Below are 10,620 nucleotides of genomic sequence, written 5' to 3'. Positions count from 1 at the left end.
TGTTTTCCAACATATTTTTACCACCTGCTATCTTGACAAGCAAAGACGCTCAAGTAATGCATTTGCTAAATTATAGCCTTGGGGCACCTGGGTGGCTCAGTCGGGTTAGGCTTCTGACTTTGGCTCAAGTCATGATCTCACAGTTTGTGGGTTCGAGTCCTGCATCGGGCTCTGTGCTGACAGCTCAGAGCCTGGAACCTGTTTCGGATTCTGTGTCTCCCTCTCTCTGACCCTCCCCCATTCATGCTCTGTCTCTCTCTCTCTGTCTCAAAAATAAACATTAAAAAAAATTTTTTTAAATGATAAATAAATAAACATTTAAAAAATTCTTCTAAATTATGGCCTCTTCCTCCCATCTAATTCCAAGGTCATGTATAGTTTGGTATTAGTTTATAACCAATAACACCCCACATAATATAAATTATGTTCTTGAATACATGGATTGCTTTATAGACAATTGTTAATAAAATGTATGCCATAGTCTAAATGCCTACAAACTGGAAAGGCTCTTGAAGAGTCGCCAGACTTGAGTTTTAGTACAGGTTCTATTACTGACTAGCTTTGTAACCCGACCTCTCTAAGCCTTAGTTTCCTCACAGAATTGTAACGACCAAATACGATCATTAAGGTAAGACAGCACTGAAAGTCATAAAGTGCTATTCAAATACTGTATCAGATACTTTTAACCTTTTTCAAGTGAACCATAACATAGATACAGAAGAGTACATAATCATACCATCTAAACTTCAGTTTAGTTTCTTCCTTTCTAGTCATTATACTTTTATTTTTCCTTCTTGCCTTATCATGCTGGTGAAACCTCCAGTACAATGTTGAATAGGATTTTCATCATGAGTGGGTGTCGTGGCGGACTCTAAAAATAGAAGCAAGATTCTCTAGAGGATTTGTGAAGATCTGATTTATTTCTTTCACAAATGTTTAGTAAAGCTGCCAGTCAAGCCGCATAAGATTTTAGTTAGCCCAACTATCTCTCCTTTGAAGATAATGTCTTTTTTTTTTTTCTGTGCTTGCCTTTAAGACTTTGTTTATTGTCACTGGTTTCTGCTATTTCACTATAATGAGTTTAAGTGGGGGTTTTGTTTTGTTTTGTTTTGTTTTGTTTTGTTTTGTTTTGTTTATCTGGCTAGGGAATCTATAACCTGTGGATTGTATCTTTCATCAGCTCTGGGAAATTCTCGACCATTATTTCTTTAAATATTATTCTTTTCCTGTTGTTTTTCTCCTCTTCTTCTGGAACTCCAATTAAATATAAATTAAATTGAGGGGCACCTGGGTGGCTCAGTCGGTTGAGCATCCGACTTCGGCTCAGTTCATGATCTCGCAGTCAGTGAGTTCGAGCCCCACATGGGGCTCTGTGCTGACAGCTCAGGGCCTGGAGCCTGCTTCGGATTCTGTGTCTCTCCCTCTCTCTGGTCCTCCCCCACTGACGCCCTGTCTTTCTCTGTCTCTCAAAGATGAATAAATGTTAAAAAAAATTTAAAAAACATATATATATACATATAAATTAGATCGAGGCTTCTTGTTGGCTCAGTCAGAGGAGTATTCAACTCTTGATCTCAGGGTTGTAGGTGTGAGCCCCATGTTGGGTTTAGAGATTACTCAAAAACATAAAATCTTAATATATATTTTAGATCTTCCCTTGGTATCCTCTGTGTTCCTAGTTCTCTTTCTTCTTTTTTCTCCATGTTGTTCTTGGGATCATTTCTTTTGAACTATTACATAGTTTACCAATTCTATTGTCAGCTGCTTTTGATCTAGTGGTAAAACCATCCACTAAATTAAAATTTTTCCCTTATATAATTCTTCTACTTCTGGTAGTTATATTTGATACTTTCAAATCTGCCATGATTTCTCTTCTGTTATCTTTGTGCCTGGTGGTCTTTGACCACGCACTGTATCTGTAGAAGTATTTATAGGAATAATTTGAGGCTCACAGTGAAGGCCATTTTCTTCAGGGAGGATTGTGCTTGCTTCTACCAAGAGTGACATGCTACCACCCCAAGACCAGCTCGCACCAAATTCAAGGTTTGACATTCCTAAAGAGCAAAAGGAATTCAAGGCGACCAGAAGATTTCAACAGAGTTGGTTGTCTCACTTGGGGTTTGCTCTGAGTTTGAGGTCCCAGCTTATTGTGGTGACCATCACTGGCCTGTCTCCCCACCCTGAGCAAGCTCTGGACTGTGATATTTGTCCTTTGGGTGCTCAAGTCTGTTAAAATGAGTCTGTACTAATATTCCAGGATCACAAAATGACCTCAAGCAAAACTATCTTTTTTCCTGCTTTCTTTGCATTGCCTTCCACGTTTGACTTGACCATTTCTCACTGTCCTGTCATCTCATCAATGTTTCAAGTAGATTTTTTAATTGTTGTATCCAGTCCTTCAGTTGTTTGAAGCTAGGGGGTTGGGTGTAGACATCTTGACAGTTCTCCTCTATCACCTCTAATGCTTCAAAAAAACAAGGACTTTCTTCTACATCCAATACAACTATCATCCTGAAGAAAGTTAATATTGATATAATGCCGTTATCAAATATAGAATCAATTTTAAATTCCCAGGCATCCTAATAATATCCTTTATAGCTTTTTTAATAATTTTATATCCTTTTCTCTTATCTAGAATCCAATCAAGCACCATGCATTATATTTGGTTGTCATGTCTATTCCTTTTTATTTTAAGAATGAGTGATTAGCAAAAGATCTGAACAGATCAGACAGACACTCAAATAATGATTTGAAGTACGAATAAGAAAGTAAACTTTTCAGTTCATATTCTGCCGCACTGTTTTAATTTTTTCAATGAGCACGTACAACTTACATAATATTTAAACCAAGATATTTTTTAATGAAGGAATACACTTTTAAATAATTTATGATGGTCATGAAATTCATGATGTTGCTGCTTAATAGTTTTTCTTACTATACTGCATATTCCCTGTTTAGTTAAAAATATGTGGCTTCATGTAACAACACATTGGGTTATGGAAATTCTGAAAACAAGTATTTTATCTTTCACAATAAGATTATCAATTTACTTTATTTTTTCCTAAAAATTAGGCTACCAATTTAAAACTCCCAAAGAAGCCATTGGTACTAAATCACAATTTATCTGAAAGACAAAATTAAATAATTTCAAGGGGGGGTTAGGGGATTATGTCCATAGCTACTCTAATATTTTGTACCTTACAATAGCTACTGTTCTAGATATCTCTGAGAACATGCATGTTATTTCTTGGAAATGCATTTTCTTTAGGGGTAAGACATGTAGCCTTAAAATCAGAAGACTTTGTTTTAAATCGAGACTCTGCCACTTACTACACGTGCAACCTTGAAACAGTCATTGACGCTCTTTGAACTTCATTTTTCTTATTTATCAGTTGGAGATTATAGTATCTACTCTTCAAGGTTATTCTAGGGAAGAATTCAAATGTGGAAGACATTTTACAAAGTCTAAGACACACACGAACACACAGGAAAACATTAATTTTTCTCATTTTAGGAGCAAATCCCATATAATACTATATTCTCCCACCAGACAGAACCTGTTTGAGAATTTTTAAGATAATCTCGACTAGGGGGATTAATTCCATAACCGGCTAAGTACATTCCTTCTACTTATGTTGCTTTTGAATTAAAAAATAGGCTTAGTTCCATTATTACTATCAATCATAACTTTCCCTTGGGGATTTGCTTAAAGAATCTTTTTCATGCTAAATGAGTGTGGAAATTTATTTCTTTTTCCTTGACTGGACAGCAAACCATGAACATCTTTATGTATTTCATGCAAAATAAAATTTAAAGTATTACAGTGGAAGGGAAAAACTATGTTAAGACTATCTGATTTTAGTAGAAATTTTCATCTATGAATATAGCATTAATTTGAAATATTTAATTCTGGCCACGAAACTATAGTAATTACACTAGTGTCTATTGTCAGCTGCTATTAATTTTTTTTTTTAACGTTTATTTATGTTTGAGACAGAGAGAGACAGAGCATGAACGGAGGAGGGGCAGAGAGAGAGGGAGACACAGAATCAGAAGCAGGCTCCAGGCTCTGAGCCATCAGCCCAGAGCCCGACGCGGGGCTCGAACTTGCGGACCACGAGATCGTGACCTGAGCTGAAGTCGGACGCTTAACCGACTGAGCCACCCAGGCGCCCCTGTCAGCTGCTATTATAATTCACATCAGAAAATTAATAAGCGTGGTAGTACAGTGCAAATTAGGCAAAACTTATTTCTCCTACACCCAGGTTTTTGCAAGATGAAAAAGAAGGCTGGGCCAACTAGCTAATGTCTTTGCTAGATAAAGATGAAGCTTCTGGAGAAAGACAGGATTTTTTTCTTACTGTTGAAAAACTTCAGTCTCTAAGTATTAACCTTATAGGAACAGTATCTTGTACAGGAAAGGACTAAACTGAGGATAGTTTACTGTAATCCTGACAATCTGTGAGTGAACTGAGGAAGAGGAATCCATTCTAAAATGTTTATGTGTTAATAGTTACTCTGATTAAATTTTAAGCCCTTAATTGTATACTTGACTCACGAAAACGAAAATGTCCTATTTCCCCACATATTAGGAAAAATCAGACAGCATGGCTTTGATCGGCGAGCCATGCTGGTTGAATCATGGGCACAAGATTGAATACAGTCAGATAATCTTGATTGTGGAGCTGGTTCTACTAATAATTTGCTCTGACCTTGAGCAAATCGCTTAGTTTCTGCACAGGTAAAATGAGGAAGTTGCATGAAATGGTCTTTAAAATCCCTTCCAGTTATAAAATTCTGAAGTTCTGTACATCAGCTATCTCTCCCCCGACTACCACATTCACCCCACCCTACCCCATGCACACACAATCTGCTGTGGTTAAAAGACAGACCCGATGTTAGACCAGGGGCTCCAGCAGGGAATTAAGGAGACAATCACAGGCACAAATAGGTGGAAGGTTGAAAGAGGGTAGGAAGAGTCAAGACTCAGGATCCTTAGCTTTGCAGCCTAAGACATTGGGGTGGAATGTTCAGACTTTGCATTTTGCCATGTGGAAAGGTAAGATCCTGACTTAGTTACCCAAGTGCATTGGATGCACCTTGGCAAAAATGAACCCATGCTTGGGGAGTTTTGCTATGAGATAACCAGGGTACAGACTGAGTGAGGACAAGAGACCACCCACGCCCTCACCCCCAAATTCGTCATGAACATGTCTAATTGGCAAAGGTCCACAGTGGGGTTGGCCATAGCCACATCTCTGCAAGAGAGAGGAGCAACCGTAGAAAATCACCAGTGACACCAGTGGAAAATCTCTGGCACTTGAGAGAACAAAACCAGAGGGCATGTCAAGAAGCCAACCGTTACAGTTTAGTCCCAAGGGACATTTGAGTTTTTTTTCTCCCTCTCTCTCTCTCTCTCTCTCTCTCTCTCTCTCTCTCCCCTCTAGTGGACAGTAACAGGGAAACTACAATAATCCTGGGGAATGGAGGAAGCCTGCTAATCAAGTTATGGATTCTTGGGACCATTATAATTTAGAATATTAAGGTCATTGTAATCTTATTTATACACTGAGCTTGCTGAAGGCTGCTGTATATACATTATGTTTTCAGCCTTTGAAATTTCTCAAAATGACGGGCAGCAGGGATTAATAAGAGGATGAAATGTTCATTTCTGCAAGTTACCCTTAAACATTCCTCAAGGAAACATGGTCAGGAGAAATAAAAACCCATGTTTATAAATCCTAACTCAGGGGCGCCTGGGTGGCTCAGTTGGTCAAGCGTCAGACTTCGCCTCAGGTCATGATCTCACAGTCTGTGAGTTCGAGCCCCGTGTCAGGCTCTGTGCTGACAGCTCAGAGCCTGGAGCCTCTTCAGATTCTGTGTCTTTCTCTCTCTCTGCCCCTCGCCTGCTCACACTCTGTCTCTCTCTGTCTCTCAAAAATAAATAAACATTAAAAAAAACATTTAAATCCTAACTCAATGAATGCCAGTCCACATTTTCAAATCTCCTTTTATTTATTTGTTTTATCACATGAATGTTGTTTTGTGTCCTAAAAACTGTATCTTTATTTGAATGTTTCCATATAATATTCCATCTTCAGTTATGTACATTGTTACTAAAAAGAGTATTATGTATTCAAGGAATACTTGTCAGCAAATGCTACACTGAACATATTAACATCCCTTAAAACCTTATTTTTATGATTTCAAAATAAACCACTTTTAGGAAGCTATTATGTAACATAGTCACTGAGCCACTATTTTGGACGACAGAAGGAAACTTATAAGGATTAAGGTTTATTTTCCCATTATGTTTGTATATTATTTAATACAAAACTCTAAGTGCCATTTGCAAAACAGTTTTGACTGAGACGTATAAAAGTAAACTTATTTTCAAATCCAAGAAGGAAATCATTCTGGTACACATAACGTCAAAGTCACGTATGTGAAAACCTCTCAATCAGTGTCCCTATCCTGTTTCATACAATCACTCAAAGATCTGCCCAAAACCAGCTCAGGATCAGGTACCATCATTTTCACAAATACTGGAAAATCATGAGCATACATATATGTGCATATTTTATGTGTATGTACATATATATGTACATATTATACACACAAACGTATAAACATATGTATTTTATATATATAAACATGTATACACATTTTTTAATCTGGAAAGGCATATGTCAAAAGGTTAACAGGGGATAATTCTAGGTTTAGAATTATTTAGTCAATTTTTGTGTTTCTTCAGTTTATTTTTCAGTCCTAGTTTTCCAAAATGGCCATGTATTACTTGTGAAATAGAAATGTTTCTTAAAACACTATAGGTGAACATCTTATGGTTTGGAAACATGTTCATAATAAAGGGTGGCTATTTTGACGGCAGACTTTCAGCTTCAGGAGATAAAGTTGAGGAAGGGCCTTGGTCGCTCTGAAGTACCCTAACATTTGCGCCAAGGCCACTCTCCCCACGCCTGCTCCCAACCAATGACAACCTGATAGGGTGACAAAGACAGGCCTCCTCCTGGGTGTCATGGGACTCCCCTGATGGCCAATTTTTTCTCAGGACTCCCCCAGACACTTGCTGAACTTTCCCCAGACCACATGACAGTACAGGATGCCACCACCCCACCTCCCGTCCCTCTCTCCTTCACTGGGATCAGACAAAGATCATGGTCTGAGGCCTTGCCCAGCCTCTCCCAGCTCCCTTCACTTTTCCCCTCACAGGTGTTTTCCAATGAAATTCATGTACATTTAATCTTCTCTTGGTGTCTACTTCTAGTAGAACCTGAAATAACACAGGCTACAAAGCAGTATATCACATTATTATATTGGTTGGAGGAAAAAATATACATTTGTGTATGCATGCTTGTGTGTGCACGTGTACATACATTATATATATACACATATATCTGTGTATTTACAAATAGAAAAAAAGCAGGGAAAGTGGCTCTCTCAGGATAGAAAAAGTAGAGGTGATTTTCTACATTAAGTATGTATGGTGTGATACGAAAAAGTAAACCTTGAGGAACCCTTTTGCACTGCTGGTGGGAATGCAAACTGGTGCAGTCACTCTGGAAAACAGTATGGAGATTACTCAAAAAATTAAAAATAGAACTACCTTACCACCCAGCAATTGCACTACTAGGTATTTATCCAAAGGATACAGGTGCACTGTTTTGAAGGGACATATGCACCCCCATGTTTATAGCAGCACTATCAACAAGAGCCAAAATATGGAAAGAGCCCAAATGTCCATCGAAGGATGAATGGATAAAGAATATGTGGTATATATATACGTATATATATATATACGTATATATATATATATATATATATATATATACGTATATATATGCACACACACAATGGAGTATTTCTCGGCAATCAAAAAGAATGAAATCTTGCCACTTGCGACAACACGGATGGAACTAGAGGGTATTATGCTAAGTGAAATTAGTCAGAGAATCACAAATATCATGTGACTTCACTCATGTGGAATTGAAGATACAAAACAGATGAACATAAGGGAAGGGAAGCAAAAATCATAGAAAAAGAGGGAGGGGGACAAAACAGAAGAGACTCTTAAAAATAGAGAACAAACTGAGGGTTGCTGGAGGGTTGTGGGTGGGGGGATGGGCTAAACGGGCAAGGGGCATTAGGAAGACATTTGTTGGGATGAGCACTGGGTGTTATATGTAGGGGATGAATCACTGGATCCTACTCCTGAAATCATCATTGCACTATAATGTTAACTAACTTGGATATATATATATTTTTTTAATTTACAGAAAAAGGGGGAGCGTAAGTAAACTTTTACACGTTATTAATTTAGTTGAATCTGTGACAGAGTCATTTATATCCAATTTTACAATTTACCACATTGGTTAAAGAATATATTCATTCATTCATTTCTTCGCAGACACGTTTGCTATGCCTGTTATGTGTGAGCCCTGTGCCAGAGTCCACGGAAGGTACAAAGGTAAAGATGAATCCATGAAGTCAAGGAAGCAGGCATCTTAAAGAAGATGAGTGGACCATGGGAAGTGCCCTGAGAGAGGCACAAAGTAAATGCTATGAAGGTCCAAAAGATGGAAAAGGATACCTGTCTGGAGGCCCAGGAAAAGTTTATGTAGAGGTAGAATTTCAACTAGACCCTGAAGGAACAAGTAACATTTCTTCTTCTACTTTGGAGTTTCATTAAACAGCCTTGACGTTTGGAGCATGGTTTAGGAGTGCTTCAAAGTTTGAGACTAGGTTTTTTATACTCTCTCCTTTGTCCTGGTGCATTGTTCATGGCACTTTCCACCCTCATCTTCCCATCCACCAATTTTGTCCCAAGGAGGGGTCTTCTTGCCAGCCCAGTCCCATACCTGAATCAAGGAGTCATAATAAGGTTACTGTACTCTAGGTGTTTCTGGCCAGCTAGTGTGGTTTCTTCGAATTCTTTTCTTGGCTTAAAGAAGATCTCATTAATTCTAAAGGTGCTTTTACTTTTGATAGTGATCACATCGCTATTTGTACCAATGGGCACAGTGGTCTTTACCAACAGTCTAGTTTCCTGCTGGTTTCTCCTATTCCTTCAGTAACAGAAGTCTGGGCATCTGATCTTCAAATGTCTACTTCATTTGGACCAACTCTCTTTTTGGAGTTTCAAAAGTTGGGCATGTCCTGGCACATCAGGGGCAGATGTTATAAAACATGTCACATTTTGTTAAGTAAAGATGGGGGGGTGGCAGGGAATGGCAGGTACAACAGCAAAGACTCGGTCCCAACACTCTACCATCAGTTCATGAAACAGTCAACTTTACAAAGTAATAACATGAGCTCTGTATGGAAAACAGCAGAGCTTTACCATGATCAGGAGCTCACAAGATTTTTCATCATTTCACCTAAAAGACTAGACTCGTTTGTTTAAGAGTAGCTTAGTACCATACTCTTTCCGGATTTGGAAACATCCCATGAAAAATGTTGAAAATTATTTTGTCATGAACAGAACATCTTTCTGTTCAACTACAGTTCTGAAACATTGATGATTAGTGTAAGTGGGGTGGAGTTGGGGCAGAAATGTGCATTATTAACATCATCTAAGGTCAAGTTCTGCTACATGAGCCTATAATGTTCCTTGGTTCACCACAAGCTTAAAATTCACATACTGCAATAGCTTGTCGCCTTGAAAGTATTTCCTTTCTCTAAGAGTTCTATCCAAATCTCACAAGACTGTTCAGACTCGGAACCATTAAACGTGTAAAAGCAGCCCCCCACCCCCATCACTTCCTTATCTCAAAAGTCCTGCCCATTCTTTGTTGTTAACAGATGTGCTGTCAGAAACTAAGAATCTTGACGTTATCACATGGAAAGGAAAGTAGTTCGAAGAAAAAACAATAGAACACAAAGTTCTTCAGTGAAATGCTGACTTTGAGTATAACATAGACAAAGCAGTTATTCATAGATCTGAGGTAACATTCTCTTAGGTTTTATTTAAAGAACTTCTATAGTAGCTGAAGCTGGAGTCTACAAGTATTTCCTTAACATGTCATTTTTTCCTGCAATTCAGATACATAGACTTATTATGATAAAGTTCTTCAGAATTCATAAGGTTTTCCATTTTATAATAGCAAGCATTTCAGCATTTATTTTGGAAAAAATGCTTAGAAAATGTCGTGAATTTTTCTAGTAAGTAAACCAATCATTAGGTCTAGGAACATGTAGATTATCCAGTGCCTCCAGCCCTCCCCTCTGAAAAGTCCAAGTTGGTTTTCTTTCTTTCTTTCTTTCTGTCTTTCTTTCTTTCTTTCTTTCTTTCTTTCTTTCTTTCTTTCTGTCTTTCTTTCTTTCTTTCTTTCTTTCTTCTTTCTTTCTTTTTTTAAATTTATATAGGAATCTGGCTCTATGAGAAGAGGAAGGGAAAGATGAGGGGGTAGTATTCTATAGGTCTGTAAAATCTGTACCAAATAGTCTTACTGAAAACCGTGTGCTGGCATCATGTTTCTGCTGGGCTCACCAGGGCAAGGAAGCAGAGTGGGAGTGTGGGCACGGCAGATACAGAGATAGGAAGCTTTGAAACACCATACAAAGTTCATTATCTTCATTTGGTAATTTGTAAACTTTCTGAGA

Source organism: Panthera pardus, unplaced genomic scaffold (assembly GCF_024362965.1).
Source record: "Panthera pardus isolate Hobbes unplaced genomic scaffold, ASM2436296v1 HiC_scaffold_17, whole genome shotgun sequence".
NCBI lineage: Eukaryota > Metazoa > Chordata > Mammalia > Carnivora > Felidae > Panthera > Panthera pardus.
This window is presented reverse-complemented; position numbering follows the sequence as displayed.